Source organism: Theropithecus gelada, chromosome 20, assembly GCF_003255815.1.
Source record: "Theropithecus gelada isolate Dixy chromosome 20, Tgel_1.0, whole genome shotgun sequence".
Lineage (NCBI taxonomy): Eukaryota > Metazoa > Chordata > Mammalia > Primates > Cercopithecidae > Theropithecus > Theropithecus gelada.
Genome location: NC_037688.1, coordinates 74300779 through 74323665, shown reverse-complemented (window position 1 = coordinate 74323665; position 22887 = coordinate 74300779).

Below are 22887 nucleotides of genomic sequence, written 5' to 3'. Positions count from 1 at the left end.
AGCTAAAGTCATACTGATTGTTATCAGGATTATTATTTGAATCCCCAACACCTAGAAGAGTGTCTAGTTTGATATATGTGAATGAAAGCTAAGCTCAGCAAGGGTAGGCCATCAAACACTCTTTTTTTTTTTTTGCTTCAGGATTAATATATGCATTCTTCCTATGTCTCTGGATGCCTCTCTGGTATTACATTCACTTGGCTGCTCAGTTCCCCACAGCTCCTCACTTCCCTAGGAAGGAGTCTCCATGTAGTGCCCCATGAAGAGGATGCTATTGTGATGGATGGTTCTGTTGGAACTGCAGGGCATTGACAGACGCCAACCTCATACATCACAGGGCCATCAGGACAGGCATTTTGGTAATGTATTATGTGAGTGCATCATCAGAACGCTGTCACCTTGGTGACGGATTCATCAATACATGGGACTGTCATAAAACAGAAGAGAACAGGGTGTAAGAGGAAGGGAAATCCTCTTAATGAAGAGGAAGTCCTAATAGTAAAATACAAAGTGCACAAACCCTCTTGCCAATAGATGCTAAGAGTGACATAGTGGCAGGGAAAGATGGCAGAGTACCCCAGTGGATGGACTGTTAACCTGGAGCCCTGGAGTTTGGTCACAACTCATCTCATGACTCCTGATAAGCCCTCTTGGCATTTTTTCCTCATCTACAAAGTGAGTTTGCTAGTCCCATTCAGTGCATCACAAAGCATGTTCCATAGGATGCTAGTCTTATGAGACCCTTTATGGAAATCCTGAGTTTAACATATTTACACAGGTTGATTTGCCCTGAAACCTCATAGAGACTAAAGTACATCAATGTTACTGGCAGATCCTCAATAGGACACAGAGTGAGTCCTCTTTCTCAAAATTACCTGACCATGCAATGCTTATTTTTGATGTGATTACAGGTTAATCCACTCCTCTGTGATAACATTATATTCAGTGGTCTCTGAGATCCCTTTCAATTCCAGAAATGTAGTGACATGAGCACAGGTTTTGGGACTAGAGAGATTTGGAATCAAAACCTGGCACCACCACATATAAACTCGAGGCTGGTTCACTTTTCTGTCCCACTATGTTTCCATCTGTAATGCATAGGAGATAATCCTCAACTCGGGTTGCTGTGAGAAGTACAAGAAAAGATGTTGTAAATCACCTACTACCCTGCCTGAATGTAACTTCTGTTCACTAACAGATAGCTCTTATTACTGATGATAAGAGCCAACATTTATTAAGTGCTGTTAAAAATGAGGCACTGTACTTTTTTACATCAAAGATCTTCCTTAATCTATAAAATTCCACATGATTACTAAAATCATCAAATATATATACAAATTGTATATAAATAATATATATTTATAATATACATATTATATAATAAATATATATTATTATAAATATATATTTGTTATATATAAAATATATATTTGTATATCAAATATATTTATTATTTATATATAATTTATATATTATATATATATGAAACTGAGGAAAGATTAAATGACTTGCCCAGGAGCAAGTATGTGGCATGCCAGAATTCAAACCCCAGGTATCACACTCCAAAATCTATAGGCTAAATCACTATGTTATTATGCATCCCTAACATAAATTAAGGGACACTACTATCAGTTTACAAGTTTACCTGGAGTATTAACTATTGACCTACCAAGTCTGTTATGACATGCCTCAGTTCTAAAAGGGAAGACTCTTGAAAACCTTGATTTTCTTGCAAGTTTTGCTCTGCAAGTACAAGGAATTTGTGTGCCACCATGTTTTACAATGGTATTATTACAATGTCTTAGAATGTCAACTTCAGCAAATCCTCCACAGCTTTCATGTCTGGCATTGAAGAGTGATGGCAATGAAGGAAGAACATATTACTGTGGTTGGGGAAAATCTTTCTACAGTGTTCAAACATCTCACCTCCTAACACGGTTTAGCTGTGTCCCCATTCAAATATCACCTTGAACTGTAGTTCCCACAATTCCCACTTGTCATGGGAGGCACCCAGTGGGGGTTAATTGAATCATGGAGGTGGGTCTTTCCTATGCTGTTCTTGTGACAGTGAATAAGTCTCACGAGATCTGATGGTTTTATAAAAGGGAGTTGCCCTGCACAAGTTGTCTTCTCTTGTCTGCCACCATGTAAGATGCGCCTTTCACCTTCCACTGTGATTGTGAGGCCTCCCCCACTGCATGGAACTGTGAGTCCATTAAACCTCTTTCTTTTTTTAAATTGTCCACTTTTGGGTATGTCTTTATCAGCAGCACGAAAACAGATTAATACATCTCCCTTCGGACATGTTCAGCCAACCAGTTTGCTCTTACTTGGAACAAGGTATGGTTTGCCCAATTTCAAGAGCAACCAAACATAATACATGAATGAGAGCAACCTCCGTATTGCAGCTATTTACCCATGAAGGATAGGAGAGGCAGAAGACTATATGATCTACAGAAAGATCATGAGACTTGGAGTCAGAGTACCTGGGTTATTAATGTTCACTAACCAGCTCTCTGACTGTAGGTAACACATTTTTGCTTCTCAGAGCATTGTTCTCTTGGTATTTAAAAAGAAAATATATAAGCAGGATAATATCTGAGGTTTCCCCCAGTTCTGCATTCTGTACTTCTCTGAATATTCGGCCACACACTCACCTCATTTTCAAAATCCCAGACTAGAACAAGGGATACCAAAACACTCATGGAGTGAAGTATCACATCAAGTCTCAGCCACTGGCATGCACAAAGTAAAAATGCTAACACTACAGATTTGGATATTCACCCTGGTAATGGTGAGATTTAATTTCAGTGGAGAGCTTCCATATCACATAATGGTGTATCATTGCACTACGTTTTACTTCCCCTAGCAAATAAAGTACCCAGGAAAAAAATTGAAAAGAGCATACATTGCTTTATTGTCTTGTGAAATTGCTGGGTTTCAAGCCAATAGAATGCCTTAATGCTCAAGTTCTCAAGGGTGATACAAAGTGCAGAGCATCTCTGTTTGTGAAGCTAAATTTAATAAACAGAGTAATCCCCTGGCAGACCCCGGGATTTTTCTAATATCCTGATAGTGTCAAGGGAGAGGGTCTTGATATGTGAAAAATAGCATAAGACCTTACAACCAAGACTTGCTAGAAAGAATGCCCTTTAATTGTGGCATCTGCTTTCACATGTTGCAGTGCTGGATTGGACAGAACTTTGTGTGTGAAGTCACGGGGATGCATGGGGTGCTGTCCACATGTGGTGGTGCTGAATCAGAAGTTTCTAAATACAGTGTTGCCTAGCCCAGCCTTGAGACACAAAGACTATGTTCCTTTACCAGCTATGAAAACATCCTTATTCTATACCCTTCCTCCTACAGGGTATTTTAACTACACACTGAAAAAAATTTCTGCTAAAATATCTTAGAATATAACTGCAGCATAAACACTGTCATCATCATCCTCATCATCTCCATCATTTGGGGGCACTTATTATGCCCCAGTCAGTGACAAGTATTTTATGAAATACACAGTTTTTATATATGTGAATCCTATTGTGATGCTTTTTATTAAAAAAACAAACAAACAAAAAAAAACAACACTGTCTGTCTTAGGTCAAATTTCCTAGAAGCAAAGCCTGAGTTGGGTGGAGGGAGTTCTTGTGCAAGTGATTTATTAATACAGTACTCTCAGGAGAAGACGGATGAAGAAAGTGGCATAGAGAAGGGGGGTGGAATCTTAAGCAAGGATAAAGATAGACGATTAAATTTGGAGCACAAACTGCACCATGGAGCTGATTCCACCTTGAGACAGGGATGGGCCTTTTAGTATCCCTGTCAGTCATTGGCTGTAGACTTCCCAGGGAAAGGAGCACCCTCCCAGTTGAGATGGCTCCCATTAAGCCCGGATAAATTCTCTAAGGAGGGCTACAGTGAGCTGTTAGAAGCCAATATTCACAGGAACTGGGAGATGGATGCACCAATGGCAGAGAGAATCCGAACATATACACAATAGCAACTACCACACTGCTAGAGCTCTACTCGGATTCTCAGATTTCTTTTACCACTTCCTTGTACCCTGTTCTAGTTACGGCTGAAGTCACCCCCAAAGCTTAGCTGCTTAATAGTAAGTTGTTTAATTATTTATTTTGCTCATGATCCTGTATCTTGGGCAAGATTCAGCAAGGAAGGCTCATCTTGGTTCCACGCAGCCTTAGGTAAGACAGCTCAACTGGAAAATACACTTCCAAGAGGGCTCACTCACATGGTCAGCAAACTAGTACCAGCTGTCAGTGAGAGCATAGCCAGGGCAGAGGGCTGGGATCCTTGGTTTCTCACTGCATGGGACTCTCCATGTGACCCGAGGTTCTTTAAAGCATTATGGTTGGGTTCTAAGTGCAAATGTTCCAAGGGAGAGAGTGATCACCCTTCATGACTCGGCCTCATATATTAAATAGCATTTCTTCTGCTGTTTTCTATTCATCAAGAAAGTTATGAAGACCTCAAGTCAACAGGGTACACCCCCCGATGGGAGAGAAACAAGGTCCTTGATGAGCTTATAGGATGGGAAATATTGCTGTGGCCATTTTTGAAAAATACCGTCTTGGAACCTATATCTCCTCACCAGCTTTTGGGTCATTTTTAATGGCTGATGCTTGAGATTCTGTCTGGAGAATTGCGGAGAGACCCAGGAGTGCCTAGGAGTGCAGCCCTCCTGTGGCAGCCCTAGCCAGTTATTGACTGAGGGTTTTACACAAAAGCTCCTTGCTGCAAGTTGAAGCAAACTCAGAGACATACTTTATATTCCAGAGCTTTTCTGCAGGATTAGGCCAGAGCTTGGACTTCCCTGAAACTCACACTCTGTTTTGCTTCTTCCCCTGTCCTGCCCTATTTTCTCCACTCCTTTACCAGTTTCTACTGGGAGCATTTTCTTACTCATTTGCACATGAATTCTCATCTCAGAATCTGCTGCTGGGATTCTCACCTAAGACAACCTCCCTCTGAGGAAGTCATAATGCTTTTCCACTGTGTCACTTATCTAATGTTGAGACACGATTCACCTTGTAATCTCCTGTTTTATATTGTTTCACAAACTTTGATATCATCATTTATCTTTATCTCTGATTTCCCACACACTGCATTGTGCAGTGTCTTATTTATCTCCATTTCTCCAATTTCTGAGAAGTAATGTGGGAAGAGAATGAATGCTGTTGAGCACTTACTGTGTGCCGGGTACAGTTCACCTGTTTGCATTCATTATCTCAGCTAATTATGAAAACAATTCTTTTGAAGATTATTATTTTATCAACCTCACTGCATAAATAAGGACGATGATGTTTGGAAACAGGGTCATTATTCTAGACAATGTCAGTAGGAGCCTTGAACAGAATATTCTATATGGAAAGCACCCCCCAGGAATTCAGGGTGACTGACGCCCTCTAGAGTTGTGCGACATACTAGTCCTTCTCAGAAGGACACAGAAAATTCCCTAAAGCTGCTCAGCTGGAGAGTCACAGAGCACAGATTTAACTATCTGCTTGATTCTGCCTGTTAAGATTTGTGGGTTATTTTTAACATCTTTCTTTTACCCCAAGTAGGCTTTTTTAATGGTTGCATTATCTGTGTGATTATAAAAATATTTTAATAATAGTAAAATAAAATTTTAAGAACCTAAAAAGTCTGTCTTATTCTTTGGCCAAAGTCTGTGCACGGGGTGAGGGTAAGGTCTTCACAAGATTGAACAGCATAAGAAAGAGCTGTCTTCCAATGGGAATTGAATGGGAAGTTACTAGGAAAGGGATCAGGGCCCTGGTAAGCTCAAGAAAACACGAATTTTCTGCCAAGAGCAGTCACGTTTTTCTTTTCTGATTTTCTAGCTGGCTGCCTCACTCACAGCTTTCTCTGCAACGGGCACCTCCACCATTGTGATGGAGAATGACATGCCCCAGCATAACGCCTCAACCCAAGTGTCAGCCTGCCCTTGACAGAGAAGAGAACCCTAAATGAATCTCCCAGGGTAAATGACAGGCCCTTCCAAGCAATTAAGAGTCTGGTTATTGAGGGCAGCCAGACATGAGTTTGAATCCCGGCTCCCACAACAGACCAGCTATGTCATTTGAATGTTGGAATCCTCAGTTTCTTCATCTGTAAGGTAGGAATTTATTTGATTATTATAAACACAAATAGAAGAATAAATTTAAATCACTTAAGCATTTGAAACATATTGAGCTATTGTTATTGTTGTTATTGCTAATCATCCTTATAATCAGTCATAAGGCTATTCTAGATTCACAATTATCAGCTGCACTTTTACTTGAAGGAAAAGCTTAAATTAATTTGATTATCCCTTAAACCCTTGGGTTTGGTTGTATCTTTTCTTATGTCTAACATTCTCTCATCTTACAGTACCCCCCAGTAAACACATATACACTCATATACATACATATACACACATGCCAACTTGTGGACATGTTTAAATCACATTGTCCAAGTCAATTGTCACAAGAAATCCCAGGTAGGTATTGCAGCAACCAGTGAGTGGCAGGGCTAGAGATAAAACTGCAAGGAAACTGTGACTTAATAGGCAACACATGATTTTTTTTTAATGACTGCAATGCCTTACGTCTCTGTGACATGGTACCATTTATCTTCTTCCTTTGGCATTCATTATATCACATGACCCTCTCCACCATGCTACATGGTAGGTATAATTACTAGCCAAAATGACTTGCCCAAGGTCACCTAGCTGCTAAGTGGAAGAGCTCAGAGTCAGATTCAATTGCATTTGCCTCCAAGCCTAGTGTCCTTTCCATGTTACTTATTTGCCTCCCAGTATTGTTGGAGCATTTAATAGCAGCCACTTTTCCCATAGCTGGTTGATTCTAGGGCAGATAAGTAATAACCCAGCAGGGCCCACCAGGCATTGCTGAGTTTAAGATGTTGAAACAGAAAGAGTCTGAAGGAGACAGGCAAGTGTTCTCCCCACCGCCACTCCAGGAGTCTGACACATCCCTGTGCTTACAGATGTCACCATTAATGTCCTTTCCCCCAGAAGATTCAGGCAGGAGATCTGGGCAAATTCATCATGGCCCTGAACATAATGTTGATGAATGATCTCATTAACCAGGCAGCCTGTACCATGTCAACAGCAGCCCCAGTCCCTTGTGCGAAACCTCACTCAGCATTCTCATTCTTCTTCTTCCATCCCCAGTGTTTCTCCCACCTCCCAGCCCTACAATACACCAAGCTATGGCATCATATATAATTGCTCTTCCTTCACACAAACCTGGGAGCTGGTTAATACCAACTTCAATCCTACAGATAAAGACACTGAGTCTCAAAGGAATTAGATGTTCTCAAGCTCCAAGAGGCTTCGACTCAGGCCTGGCCAACCCGAAAGTTCTTCTCTTATCTCAACACTGTACTAACTTTCTTAGACTTCTTAACAGTTTGCAAAGCCATTTTTAATCCATTATCTTATTCATTCGCCCAACCAATCCTGCAGAGTAAACTTTCTCACAGGAGGACTTTACCAGAAACTTGACAGACCAGTTTAAAATGTGAATGTAAGAATAAAATTCAAAAAATAGCTAAGGCAATTTTGAAGGGAAAAAAAGGAGAGGGGAAAGGGCAGAGAGGGTAACTCACTTAACCAGATATTATGACATGTCACAAAACCAAAGTAATAAAAACAATGTGGTATTTGGAGCAAAAAGCAAATAGAACAGTAGAACAGAGTAAGTAGCATGGAACAGGGGGTGGGGGGATTTGACATATAATTGAAGTAGGATTATAAATCTGTAGAAAAAGCAATTGTTTTTAAAAATATTTTTGCATATTTGGTATGTATTACATGTATAACAAATTTGTTTAGAGATCAGATTTAATCCCTACCTCAAACCATGTATAAAAACAAACTCCAAATATATTAAAGGAAAGCTTTCAAGTGTAAACAAAAGAAAATGTTAAATAGCTTTTGACCTCAGGGTATAGAGTGATTTCCTAGATTGGGACCTCAAAAGCACCAACTTTAGCAGAGGGGGTTAATGGATTTGTCTACTTTTTGACAAATGTAAGAAGTCTTTTCAATGACAGACATCACTGACGAGTACCAGACTGGAAGAAGATATTTGCAATACCACAGAATGAGAAAACAAATTCACTAGACTATACATGATGAGCAGCTCCAATGTTGAGCATTTAGTGAAATAAAAATTAGAGCAACAATGAGATGCCACTTTATTACCTGCAAATGGGCAAAAATATTATCTGGAGAGGATATGAAAAAAATGCAAGCTCTTTGTATTACTGATGACAATGTAAACTCCTACAAACTATGTTAGAATCATTAGATTGGCTTTAGTTTCTTTTTTCTTTTTTGTTTTGTTTTGTTTTGGTTTTTGTTTGTTTGTTTTTTGAGATGGAGTCTTGCTCTGTCACCCAGACTGGAGTGCAAAGGCGTGATCTCGGCTCACTGCAACCTCCGCCTCCTGGGTCTGTGATTCTCATGCCTCAGGCTCCTGAATAGCTGAGATTACAGGTGTCTGCCACCATGCCTGGCTAATTTTTGTATCTTTAATAGAGACAAGGTCTCACCATGTTGGCCAGGCTGGTCTCAAACTCCTGACCTCAAGTGATCCACCTACCTTGGCCGCCCAAAGTGCTGGGATTACAGGTGTGAGCCACCATGCCCAGCCACGGTCTTTAATTTCTGTGATTCTGCAAACCAACTGTTGCATACATATTCTGCAGAAATTCTCACAAAGGCCCACAAAGAAACACACATGAGGAAAATCAACCCAGCCCTGTTTGTGGTCACAAAGAGTTGGAGAAAACCTAGATGCTTGTCACTAGGGGAACAGGCGAAAATGGTGTAGGAGACTATAAAATATAAAAGGAGATTTACATATGGCAACAAGGATGGCTCTCATACTACAGCACCGAGTGAAAACAGAAACAGAATCAAAACACAATACCGTTTATGCAAAATTTCATGAACACCCACCCAAAGCAATGCCCAAGGATGCACATATGTCTAAATAAACATATGGACAGTGGAGTGGAAATTCATACATTGAGACAGTACAGGCTGGGTGTGGTGACTCATGCCTGTAGTCTTAGCACTTTTAGAGGCAGAAGTAAGAGGATCACTTGAGCTTAGGAGTTCAAGACCAGCCTGGGCAACGTGGCAAAACCCCATCTCTCCAAAAAATATAAAAATTGGGCTAGGTGCAGTAGGTCTTGCCTGTAATCCCAGCACTTTGGGAGGCCGAGGCGGGCAGATCACCTGATGTTTGAGACCAGCCTGGCCAATATGGTGAAAACCCATCTCTACTAAAAATCTTTTTAAAAAAATAGCTGGGTGTGGTGGTGGGTGCCTATAATCTCAACTACTTTAGGCTGAGGCAGGAGAAATGCTTAAACCTGGGAGGCAGAGGTTTCAGTGAGCCAAGGTTGCACCACTGCACTCCAGCCTGGGTGACAGAGCGAGACTCCATCTAAAAAAAACAACAAAAAATTAGCCAGGCATGGTGGTGTGTGCCTACAGTCACAGCCACTTGGGAGGCTGAGGTGGGAGGATCACATGAGCCTGGGAAGTTGAGGCTGCAGCGAGCTCTGTTTGTGCCACTGCACTGTGGCCTGGACAATAGAGTGAAACCCTGTCACACACACAAAAAAGGATAATACAGAGAGTGTCTATGAGTTGTAGAAAAGAGAAGAAGGTGAAGATGGTAGATAAAGAGGAAGACAATACATTTTTAAAATAAAACAGGAGTCATGCACAATCTAATTATGATACTATGTCATGGACTGAGGACCAAGATCAAGTGCATTATGTGCACATAAAATGCAAGAATGAGGCAAGGAAAAGGAAGAGTCTCATGGGTAGAGAGACAAACAGGGACTATTAGATCTTTGCACCCACCTCCCCCCCACCAAAAAAAAGAAAAGGAAGTAAAAATTAGGGACTCAAGGGCTAAAATAAAGGAAGAAGAACAAAGACAGGGAAAAAAAAATTTTCAATGCAGTTTTAGAGGTGTCAGAGAGGATCATACCAGAGGTTTGGGAATCTCCCTTAAGCTGTACACAACTTAAGAGTATAAGAACTTGTTGGCCAGGTCAGCACAGAGGGACCTGCTGGTCTCTGACTGGGATTATCCCAGGCAAAGCCACTGATACAAAAACCAATGTAATGGGAGGGGATTAAAGAAAAGCCTGTGATACCCATGAAACTTTCTTACTCAAGTAAGTCAGGTTCATCCATCCCCTGAAGCTGAACCACACAACGTTTTCCCCATAAGATTAAAAACATATACGACTTTGGTTTGCCTCCCTCCTCAACCACTTCCCAGCCATTTGACCTTGGAAAAGTTCTCAGTTTCCCTGGGCCCTTGCTTTCTCAAAATAAAGGTAATCATAGTTCCTAATCCCAAGAGTTGTGCTCTTGTACCAATTTTCTAGGAAGTCTTGGCAAGCCACATTAGACACATGGGCCTAAGCCTTCTCATCTGCCAAGTAGATGGCTCATTCTCTCCTGCAGTCAGGCCAGCTTCCTATTGGGGTCTCAGAGCCCTCAGCTTCTACAGTGGGGTATCTTGGGCCTTCCAGCTGAAAGTGAGACCCTGCTACCTCCATCCTCTCAGGACACAGCCTTTGTATTGCTATTTTCACTACCACGTCAGATGAAATTATGATAAAATCAGCATTTGCAATACGATGATGATTTCATACTTAAAATGACATGCAGGTAAGTATTATTATTACCCCATTTGACAGATTGAAAAGTAAAGATCAAGAAAGCTGAGAGAGATTTGTCCAAAGTCCTAGCTGGTTGGTAGAAGGGCTGAGATTCAGACTCTGGTCTCCCTGACTCCTGATGTTCTGTGCTTGTCTACCAAACTATGTTCCTAATGAAAGACGGTGAGGGAGCTGGAAGCTGAGCCCAAATGCAGGACAGCAGTGGCAGGTGTTTGAGAGGCCGGGATCTGAAGGCACATGTTGCGGATTCTCTAAGTGCCTGACCTCATGTCTACTTGACACCTTCGAGTGGTGCTGCCTTTGGTGTCTCCCCCTTGTGTTCTGAAAATAAAATGGGATCAATAAGAGAGCTACGTCTGACAGAGCTGGTGATATGTGGAGCTGTTCGGTATCATTCGTAAGAGGCAGAATGGCAGAGTACAAGATTTTTAGCAGGTTAAATTGTCCAGAAACTCATCCATGAGTGAAAGGGAACATTAGGCCAGGGATGAGAGCAAGGGATAGGGGTAAGGTGAGATGACCCCGCAAGTCTAGCAACCAACATTACCATTCTGCGTCTGTCCTTCTGACCCTCTCTTCCTCGTCCATCAGTCCCTTACCTCAAACCCCACCAGGATTTATGACTTTGTATAACCCCGTTTTGGCACTTACTGTCTCCAAAGGGAGATTCTTTCCCTTCAAGCTTAGCCTCAGTATCCTTGCCTACACGATAAGAATATTAACCATTGGCTGGGCATGGTGGCTTACGCCTGTAATCCCAGCACTTTGGGAGGCCGAGGCAGGCAGATCACCCAAAGTCAGGAGTTCAAGACCAACCCGGCCAACATGGTGAAACCCCGTCTCTACTAAAAATACAAAAATTAGCTGGGCATGGTAGCAGGCATCTGTAATCCCAGCTACTTGGGAGGCTGAGGCAGGAGAATTGCTTGAACCCAGGAGGCAGAGGTTGCAGTGAACCGAGATCTTGCCACTGCACTCCAGCCTAGGCGACAAGAGTGAGACTCCGTCTCAAAAAAAAAAAAAAGAAAAGAAAAATCATTAACCATTAACAGAGTGGCCGTGAGGATTTATTGAGCATTAGTTTAGCAAATCCCTAGAACATAGTTAGCACTCAACAAATGGAGGTAGTTGTATCATCACCAGTGAAGAAAAGCAAGTAGGTATGATCACAAAAGACCCCAGTTTGCCTACCAGTGGGACAACCAGAGTTTTCTCCCTCCCAGAAGGACAGATGCATTGAAAGCAAGTCCCCAAATAATTGAGAGACCCTCCTCTCCCCAGTACTTTCCCCAAAACCCCCAAACCTAACTTCATCCAAGGCCACTAGGTTCACTGGCCACAAACTCCCTGCAAGGCTGGTCTTTATGTTCAAATAATCTGACATCAACTTCTGCCTCGTTTGTTCAACACCTTGCTCTGTAAGAATGAGAGGTTCGCAAGTTCCTCCGAGCCACAGTTTGTTGCTGCCACCTGAGACTCAGTTCGACCTGATTTAACTGGCCAAAACATTACTTACTACTATTGGGGCTAACTTTTACCTAGCTTTTGTTATGCACCTGAAGCTGGGTTAAGAGCTTTATGTAATATTAACCTACTCATTTAATCTGCCATCCCAAGAGACCAATACTCTAGCTCTTTCCATTTTACAGATTAGCAAACTGAGGTTTGAAGAGGAGTCACTGGTCAAAGTTGAGGCAGCCTTTAAGGGGAAGCTACCCCAGCTGGCTGAAGCTGATGTTTGTAACCAACTGTATAATTCAGGTACCCAGAAAGAACAGAAGAACCCCCAAATGGTTGTTAGGCACACCTCTGAGTTATAAACATTGTTTAGAAGAGAGAAGAAGAAAATTGGGGGGAGCTTGAAGATAATCCTATCACTGTGAAATTTTTACATAGTCTAAGATTTTACATATTGTTCCTTCTGAGATGAGGTATGATTGGGTATGATGTGGGTAGTTCGAGTGTGAAATAGTGTATGAAGGGCTTGTAGGTGTGTGGGAGAAGAGAGTGAGTGAGTGGAAGGGTGTGGGGGAAATATACAGAAGAAACAATGGGTAGTATGAGAAGATTTCAAGAGAGTGAGTGTTCAGTATGATTGTGGTATGTGGTGAAAGAATAGGGAATATGTGTTTGTGGTGGGTTTTTTCAGTATGACTGTGGTATGTGGTGACTGAATAAGGAATATGTGTTTGCGGTGGGTTGGTGATACACTTGGATGTGTGTGAGTCTGTGAACAGAGCCGTATAAATATGATGAGTGTGTTAGGTGGTGTACGAGGAGGCACGGTGACTGATGCAGGTATGTGGTGAGAATGTGATAACACAGGAGATAAATGTGAAGATGTGGTCACAGGCAGAGCGTAGGAAAGCCCAGGGTTGTAAGGGGCGTGTGTGTGTGTGTGCGCGCGCGTGCACACGCATGTGTACACTTGTGCAAAGAAGCCAACATCCCAGCTTCGTTGGCCAACATTGTGACACCACCAATCCCAAAAGCCACCAACAAATTCATCAGGGCTCTGTCCCAAGTTCACAATAAGTTTCATGCCTCAACTGGGTTCCATTGAAGGATTGATGCTGTCACTTTAAGTAGCTACTGTAGAAGAGAATGGAGCAAAGGAAAGCTGTTATCAGTCCCTGGGTGTGGGAAAACATTTGTGGCTTAAAAGAAGGCTTTGTTCGACCACCAATTACTCCTGCTTTTGAAAAATGCTTTTGGTTGCATTTGATTAGGACTTAAAAGTGCAGCTTAATATTTTCTGTCTTGCCCGGAACTATGATTTCTCTCTTGCTTCCAAATGAGTCTCTGTAAATTCAAGCATCATTTCTCCCTGCATTCTGTCACCTTTGGGGCTGGGGCTGGGATTGCAAGTGAATAAGCCTGCCCTCTACAGGGTGTTTTTTGTAAATGAGAACCCTCTTACTTGAATCCTTCAGAAAGCTGGGCTTGCTGAGTGTCAACCACAGGCTAGAAGCAAAATGTGAGCGATCTGTCTAAAACACAGATCGAACTCCATCACTTCCCTGCTTACTTTCCATAATCCCCTGCTGCCCCCAAAATACAAGTACTGGCACAGCATCAATGCCATTCAAAATTCAACTTTAATAAGCCTTGGAGGCATTCCTCCTATTTCTAACTCTACTCCATGCACCCTTTGCTCCAGACACACTTTTTGACATGTTGCACCTTCACATAGCTTCAGTGACATACCTCTGCCATTGCCTTCATCTACAATACCGCATCTCCATCTCTTCTTCAGGAATTCCTTCCCCAAAACTTCATATCATCTGAGCTGTATAAGCCTCCTCACCAACCAGAACACAGGCAATTCCTCCCTCATCTATATATCCAGAGCACTTTGGTCATTCGCATTTGTGGTTTCCTAAATCATGTTCATCTGCAATTTATATGAGTTTGTCTCTTTCATTAGGTCATTATCTTCTTAAGTGCATAAACTGCGTTTTATTCATTTTTGCATCTAGAAAACCTAGCACAGGGCCTGGTACACAGGAGATATTCGAAATGCTGGTTTTATAGAGTAAACAGACATCGTATGTGATGGGATAAAATGCTTGCAAACTATGTCTTTAACAAAGGCCTAATATCCAGAATTCATAAGGAACTTAAACAGATCCACAAGCAAAAAGAAAATCTAAATAAAAAGTGGGCAAAGGAAACAGACAGACGCATCTCAAAAGAAGACACACACGGCCAAAAGCCTATGAAAAACTGCTCCATATTACTAATCATTAGGGAAATGCAAATCAAAACCACAATGAGATACCATCTCACACTAGCCAGAATAGCTATTATTTAAAAGTCAAAAAAGAAAATAACTGATGTAAGTAAGGTTGCAGAGAAAGGGAACACTTATACATTGCTGGTGGAAGTATAAATTAGTTCAGCCATTGTGGAAATCAGTTTGGCAATTTCTCAAAGAACTCAGAGCTGAATCACCATTGCACCCAGCAATCCTATTGCTAGGTACAAACTCAAAGGAATATAAATCATTCTGCCATAAAGACATATGCATGCGTATGTTCACTGCAGCCCTATTCATAATAGCGAAGACACAGAATCCACCTACATGCCCATCAATGGTAGACTGGATCAAGAAAACGGAATACTACACAGCCATCAAAGAGAATGAGATCACGTCTTCTGCAGCAACATGGATGGAGCTGGAGGCCATTATCTCAAGCATATTAAAACAGGAAGAAAAAACAAAATACTACATGTTCTCCCTTTTAAGTAGGGGCTAACTATTGAGTACACATGAACACAAAGAAGGGAACAACAGACACTGGGGCCTACTTCAGGGTGGAGGGTGGGAGGAGGGTGAGGATTGAAAAACTAGCTATTGGGTGCTGTGCTGATTACCTGGGTGATGAAACAATCTGTACACTAAACCCCACCATGACACATAATTTACCTATGTAACAAACTTGCACATGTACCTATGACACTAAAATAAAATTGTGAAAAAACTGATGGGTTTAGATGCAAAACACTGTTACTCTCACTGGTATGTTGAATGCTAGGTTAATAATCATGAATCGAAGAGTCAGGCCATGCTCCTACAATATTTGGTATAACAGGATGATGGAAAGAGAAGGGGCGATGTGATAGAGGATAACAGAAATTCTGGGGATGGGGAGTCTCTTCCCAGGTCCTCAGCAGAGGTGGCAAAGAGTTTCCCCAAATTGTCCAATCAGTAACACAAGCTGACCCAGCACAGCAAAGCGAGTCACCTTTGAAGAGAAAGAACGATGCTTATTTTCTCCTCCAAAGACCTACTTGGAAAGTAGACGTGGTTTATTACAAATCTCTCCCTGCCTGCCCCAGGATGTTGTCAAGATGTATTAAATAACAAGGGAGGTAAGTTTAGTGACCCACAGAGCTGCCACTCTGTGTGTTTCCTCCTTTCTGCTGGGTGTATCCCTCTATGGATATAACATGTTCCTTGAGATGGTCTCCTTCTAGGCCATGGCCAAAATCTAAGCAATGTGGTTTAAGATCATTTCAATGACATCTAAGGAGAAATACTTTGATATTTACCAGGTTTCTTTAGAAAAGTGTTGTTTTTTTGTTTTTTGCTGGTACAGCTTGGTGTCTATCGCCTTCTAGGGGAGGAAAATAAGTTCTGGGAGATCTGCTGGTCTAGAAAAGGGGGACAGCGTGCTGGACCCTTGTCTTCCACCCTGGGAGGCTGACAGTATAGACCACATCCATGGGATATCTGGATTCTGGTTGAGTCTGCCAGGGAGGGAGTCAGGCTCCCTCCCTGATTCTCCCCATGGAAAATAACATTGAGCTGGCTCTGGCCCTTGACCAAAAGTCACTGTGTTTCTCAAAATAGCCTCCTTTATTCAGCTTTCTCCAGGGTTCCAGTAACTGCATCCTTCCCCTGCCCTCCCGGTTCAGGGTGGTAACGGCTCTGCTGTTTCTCCTGAGCTACAGTGTCATCTCCTATAGTTCCCTGAACCTCATTCTCTCTTGTGTAAAAGGTCACTAATTAAATATCCCCTGATGCCCCTTACTTGAATGTGTCTTAAGACCCAAACTGATACAGATGAGGTGATTACAAATGTCAGGTGAAGCTCTGAATCCTGGTTCCAGCACTTTCAAAAGCCTTGGGAAAGAACATTTCATGTCTCTGTATCTCAGTGTTTCCAACCGTAAAATGGGAAGAAAACCACACATCTATGACGGATTACCTGAGCGTCAGATGTGTCCATGTAAGGAAAGTACCCAGAGACGTCCTGGTCATACAGTAGGAGTACAGGGAATACAAGTGCTCCCCCTTTCATGCCATTTTTCCCTTCTCCAACACTTCCTCCTGTCTTGTAACAATGGGAGGCTTTGGACGATTTAAAGGCTCTTCGTCGCATGAGTCAGAAACAAGTAACAAAGCCAAGTGATAAATTTACCTGGACCACAGACAGCAGCCTTTTTGTGCTTGTCAATAAAATGTTTAAAATAGAACTTGATTTGCTTTCGCTTTATAGAAGGTTATTAACTTGCTTAGATTTACCCAAGGAACAGAGGCAGGTGTTGTTCCCCATTACTCACCAGGTTTTTAATCAGCATCCCGGACTCAGCAAGCCATCGTGGTGGGGACTGAAATGGCTCAGGGGGCTGTGTGGGTGACTGGAGGGGGTGACAAGGACTCCTTGGTGAAGACGTTGATAAATGGAAGAATTCAGCTCCGGCCCCAGCTCTTCCTCAGCTGGTTTGCCTGTTTAAATGTAACCAGCTTCTAATCTCCTTCGCATTCCAATATCCCAGGTCTCAGCCTGCAAACAAGTAAAGAATCCAGGAAGATAGACTATGGCAATGCAGTAAGGGGCATTAAGAGCTATCCTTTGCACTTAAAACCAGCAAAAATGCATGCTGTTATGCCAAGCCTGGAGTGCCACCACTGAAGATTCATTTCCCTGATGGCATTTCCCACAACATTTTTTGAAATGAAAATACCAAGATCGTCCTCCTTTGAAGTTCAAATAAAAGTAAAAGAAAAACCTGGACTCATAAGGTCCTGTGGCCGGGGGCAGTGGCTCACACCTGTAATCCTAGCACTTTGGGAGGCCGAGGAAGGCAGATCATGAGGTCAGGAGATTGAGACCACTCTGGCTAACACAGTGAAACCCCGTCTCTATTAAAAATACAAAAAATTAGCCGGGCATGGTGGCAGGCGCCTGTATTTCCAGCTACTCGGGAGACTGAGGCAGGAGAATGGCCTGAACCCGGGAGGCAGAGCTTGCAGTGAGCCGAGATCGTGCCACTGCACTCCAGCCTGGGTGACAGAGCAAGACTCCGTCTCAAAATAAATAAATAAATAAATAAATAAATAAATAAATAAATAAATAAATAAGAGGGAGAAAAGACCAGGGTCAGACTCCTACAGGGCAAGAAGAGAAATAAACTCAACAGAGCCAGGGTGCCTTTGCAAAGATCAATCTGTAAGACCAGGATGCACACAATGGCCTTCACTCAACTCCAGTGTCTTCACACCCTTAAACGAGGGCTGGCTGTGCACTTAACTCTTCAGAGACGTTTTCATGGAGGTGTTCTCTGCCCTTTAGGGAGTTTCAAGTTGGAGTCATATTTTGATTAAGTAATAGAATAATTACCATTTTGTTTATTCATTTATTTTATTAAGTGACCCTCTACCTATTTTGTGGACAACCACCTTGGTATTCGTGGAGTTCATGGCGGGAAGGCTAATGGGACAGTGACATTTCTTTCTTTCTTTCTTTCTTTTTTAAACAGTGTCTCGCTTTGTCACCCAGGCTGGAGTGCAATGGCACAATCTCGGCTCACTGCAACTTCCACCTCCCAGGTTCAAGCGATTCTTCTGCCTCCACCTCCTGAGTAGCTGGAATTAGAGGCACACACCAGCATGTCTGGCTGATTTTTGTATTTTTAGTAGAGATGGGGTTTCAGCATGTTGGCCGGGTTGGTCTTGAACTCCTGACCCTGTGATCCACCTGCGTCAGCCTCCCAAAGTGCTGGGATTACAGGCGTGAGCCACCACACCCGGCTGACAGTGACATTTCTTTTAAAGTTGTCTCATCAAGGGAATGTGTCACGAAACATCTCAAGCCACATCGCAAAGGTAAATTTTCTCAAGAGTCTAGCTGGCTCATTCCCAAGCCCCTCACACCCTAGTATCTTTCCCAATTCCTTCCCCATTTTTCCTTTTTTCCAGTATCTAAATATCCTACAAGCAGGATCACTACCGAGAAAAAGCCTGAACATATTACTAGTAGTCTCATTTCAAGACCCTCATACGATAAAGCTGTGACAGTGAGCAACTTATTTAACCTCTTTAGATATCAGTTTCCTCATCTGAACAATAAAGACAATATTACCTACTTTGTAGTAGACTTGTGGGTATTCATGAGATATGCACAAAACATTTCTCGTGCTGCCCAGAACAGAGCAAGCATGCAAAAAAAAAAAAATGCAAATTGTCTTGCCATTTCTAAATTGTCATTGTCACCAGCAGCAGCAGCATCATCCTTGTTTGCATTTTTGTGGCTTCTTCACAATTTGTGACATACAGGAGCAATGCATTAACATGAAAAAAAATATATGTTTCAGACACCTCACCAATGTGCAACAGAGGCCAAATTGCAAAAATCCTAAGAATACTACCTAATGCCTTTGCAGTCACACCCACGAAGAAGCTAAGAAATGCTACTAGAGAAAATGAACTCAGCCTCTCATGACAATGAGGACAGTGACAATTTAGAGATGGCAAATAAATAAATAAATAAATAAATCACATGTGCTGCATGCTTGCTCTGTCCCAGGCAGCACAAGAAATGCTTTGTGTATATTTCATGAATACTCACAAATTTAGAAAGTGGATAATACTGTCTTCATTGCATAGGTGAGAAAATCTGATATTTAAAGAGGCTAAACAGGCAAATCAATGACCACCAAAACACTAAAGAGGAACAAGAGAAAGAAAATAAACCAAGGCAAGTCGGAGCATCCGCCTCAGATCCTCAGCCCCTTTAGGGGATGCTTTCATAGCTCAGACCTCTAACTGGCTCCCTTAAGAGAGGAGAAGTTACTAGCCTGATTGTTCTGGGCCCTATGCATCCACCGAGCCACGTTCACTGCTGGATGTGGTTACTGTTTCTTAATGGTTTGCTTTCTTGAGTGGAACTTTCTCTGCTTTCCACCCCTGTATTGTCAGCACATCTAGACAGGAAATAGCAACCAGGGGACCTCAATGAACCCTCCTCCAGCCCGAATCCACATTCCCCGTCTAGTATTTTACTGCCATGCACTGGGGAGTACTGGGTGCTTACCCAGCTATTTAAAAGCAGTACTTTGTTTCCCATTTAGCTGTTGCTTTTTGCACATACTGTACTTTTCCTCACTCGGGAATCTTTGGGAGGGAAAGACTGAGTGTCAAGGCAGAATTGGAGCATGTCTTTGTTTGGGTTCCCCCAGAAGCAGACCCTTGAGACGATAATCTGAGCACAAGTTGTTTTTCTGAAAGTTCATGGAACACTGGAAGGAAAGAGGAAATCATACAGGGGAGGAAGGCAGCCAGTAAACGGGAAATTAACAAGCCAATTTCCACAGCAGGTAACTAAAGCTTAATCCCACAGGAAAGTTTCGGGGAAAGGTGTGAACACATGCCTCAGTATTGGGGAGCAGGATTATATGCACCCACTCCCACCAGACACTGGGTGAGGGCTGCTCCTGGGGGTGCTAATTCCCTGGCACATGACAGAATGGCTTTCCAGAAAATGCCAAAAAGTGGAGATGAAGATGCTGTTGCTCAAAGTCATTTGAGCACATTGAAATGAGATGCTTCTTAGAAATCAGAGCATCTGTGGAGCTAGACCCCAAGAATATCTCATTTCCCTTCAAGTGTTCCCCTCTGGAAGCCTTCCCACCCCTGAACACACAAAGCACACCTTAAGGGATAGTGGGCTCAGAGCGGAGTAACTCATCAAGTTGGCATAGCAGACTGGTTAGAGCATGAACTCTAGTATGACAGTGTCCAGGTTGAAAGACTCTGTCTCCACCAAAAACAATTTTATTAAAAAAATAGCTAAGCATAGTGGTGTGCACCTGTAGTCCCAGCTACTCAGGAGGGTGCAGCAGGATTGCTTGAGCCTGGGAGGTGGACAGTGCGGTGAGCTGTGATTGCTCCACTGCTCTCCAGCTTGGGGGACAAAGCAAAGCCCTGTCTCAAAAAAAAAAAAGAAAAGAAAATCTCAGCTTTGCTACTTACTAGCTAAATTACTAACATGACTAGTAAATTACTTAACATCTTTGTTCTTCCGTTTCTTCATTTAACAAAGGCAATGACAATACCTATTTCCAAGGGTGGGTATGAGTGTTGAGTTAATATCTGTAATGTATCTAATATCTAGTCAACATTATATCAGTATTACATAAAATAAATGCATATGGAAAGAAGCCCAGATAGTTTGAGAACCACCGTGAGTCACTACCTAGTATAATCTTTGTGACAATCCTTTGAGCTATGGATGACTGTTATGATTTTACATACCCGGAGACTGACTATCACAAGCCACATACTTATTATCGGCTTATTTGATCAATTGCAATCCTAGCATACCAAATACAGCACTTAAGAAAACAATCAGTGTTACAAGAGACCAAGCAAATAATACTTTCCTAATCCTTCCTGCCCCCTCATTGTAACTTAAGCAAAAATTACTCAGCCAACCAGAACAATTATATACATATGTTTCCCTGGATGATGAATTGGTTTGATAACAGCTTCTAAAGAGTCACTCTGAAGCCCACTGAAGAATCAGGTCTTTCTCAAGGAACTGGCCCAGGGCAAATTCACTCGTGTGTATCTCAGCACAATATAAAGAAATTGAAAAAGCTTCGAGAAAAAGGAATAACGTAGAAGAATGGCAGAGTGAGCGCCTGGGTGATGTTTTCAAAGACACAGGCTGGTGGTTTTCATTCTCATCACATCTGGTAAGCTTCAGTCTTTCCTGGACCCTGGGCCACGGCATACAAACACATTGTCTTCCCATCTAGTCCCTGGTGTTCTGGCATCCGTTCTGACCATCCTTCCTTTCTCTGATGTAGCACTGATCATTTGCAGAGCAGCACTCTCTGCCTTCTGGGTGTGTTGCCTTCATCAGAATTGAACTAGCCTTTTTAGATTTCCTGCTGATGGAGGAACCAGCCTTGGTGGCCACTCTGTTTACTCTGAGCTCTTAGGTATGCATGACTTTTCACTCTCAGAGCCAAAGCACCGAGGCATCCCTGAGCAGAATCCAGCTTAATTAAGACCAGATCTCTATCAACATTCCCTCGTGTTGGTGCTCAGGTACCTGGAGGTCCTGCACCTCCTCCAGAAATTCTCATGGAAGATAAATCACTTTGTATTTTTCTTACTCTGCAGGACATTCATTTTGGATCAGAGAGACTTTGTGGAGTAACAAACAGAGACCAGGATACGCAGTCAGATAAACCAAGAGGCAAACCTCATAATTTACTAATTCTGATCTTGGTTGACTTGTTTAAATTCTCCGAGCTTCCCATTTTTAATCTATAAAGTGGGAAGAAAAACCTGGACTCATAAGGTCCTGTGGCCGGGCGCGGTGGCTCACGCCTGTAATCCCAGCACTTTGGGAGGCTGAGGCGGGTGGATCACGAGGTCAGGAGATCGAGACCATCCTGACTAACACAGTGAAACCCCCGTCTCTACTAAAAAAAATACAAAAAAAAAAAATATGCCTGGTATTAGAGCCTGGAGTACAGTAGGGCCTCATAAATAAATTCCTATTTGTCTAATATACATACCTGCCATGCTCCAGGCATGAAGGTAGACTGAGATTACAGTGGTGAACACAGTTCCTGTTGTCAAATACTTTTTCTTTAAAGCTGGGATTACAGGTGTGCACCACCACATCTGAGTGATTTTTTTTATTATTTTTTTGTAGAGATGAGGGTCCCACTATGGTGCCCAGGCTGGTCTTGAATTACCAGACTCAAGGGATCATCCCATCTCGGCCTCCCAAAGTGCTGGAATTACAGGTATGAACCACCATGCCCAAAGAATTTTTCCTTTCAAAGCATTCCCTAAGAGTAATACTTGACAACTGTTCACATATTGTCATGTATCCCTAGGATGAGCAACTAATTTTAAATTGTGGTCCCACCCAAATGTCCCAGTTTCTCAGCTGATTGTGGCTGGTTTTGAAGGGCCTCCTCCTCAGGCACCACATTTCACAAGACACACTTCTATTGCAAAGAGGGGCTAATTTAAGCCAGCTATTTTCTTACCCCCAACTCAGATATCCTTAGGTCAGATCTAGTTCGAAATTGATGCAGCAGCCCTGGATATTCACATTTCGGTGTGTTTTCCCCCCTCAATGTTTCCCTCAACCTTGGGAGCAGGGTTTCTGGCCACCATATTTATACCCAGCATCCCATCCCTCACCCTTCAGGCAACTGGACATCAGACTAGTAATGAACATCACAACCAATTTGAGAAATTAGGCTTTCTCTCTCTCTGAAATTTGAAACTGGGTCTTGAACTAAGATGGGAAAACTCTGGAGGTCATCATATGTCCATGGAGGGAGCAAAGAAGAAAACAAATGCAAAAAAAAAAAAAAAAAAAAAGA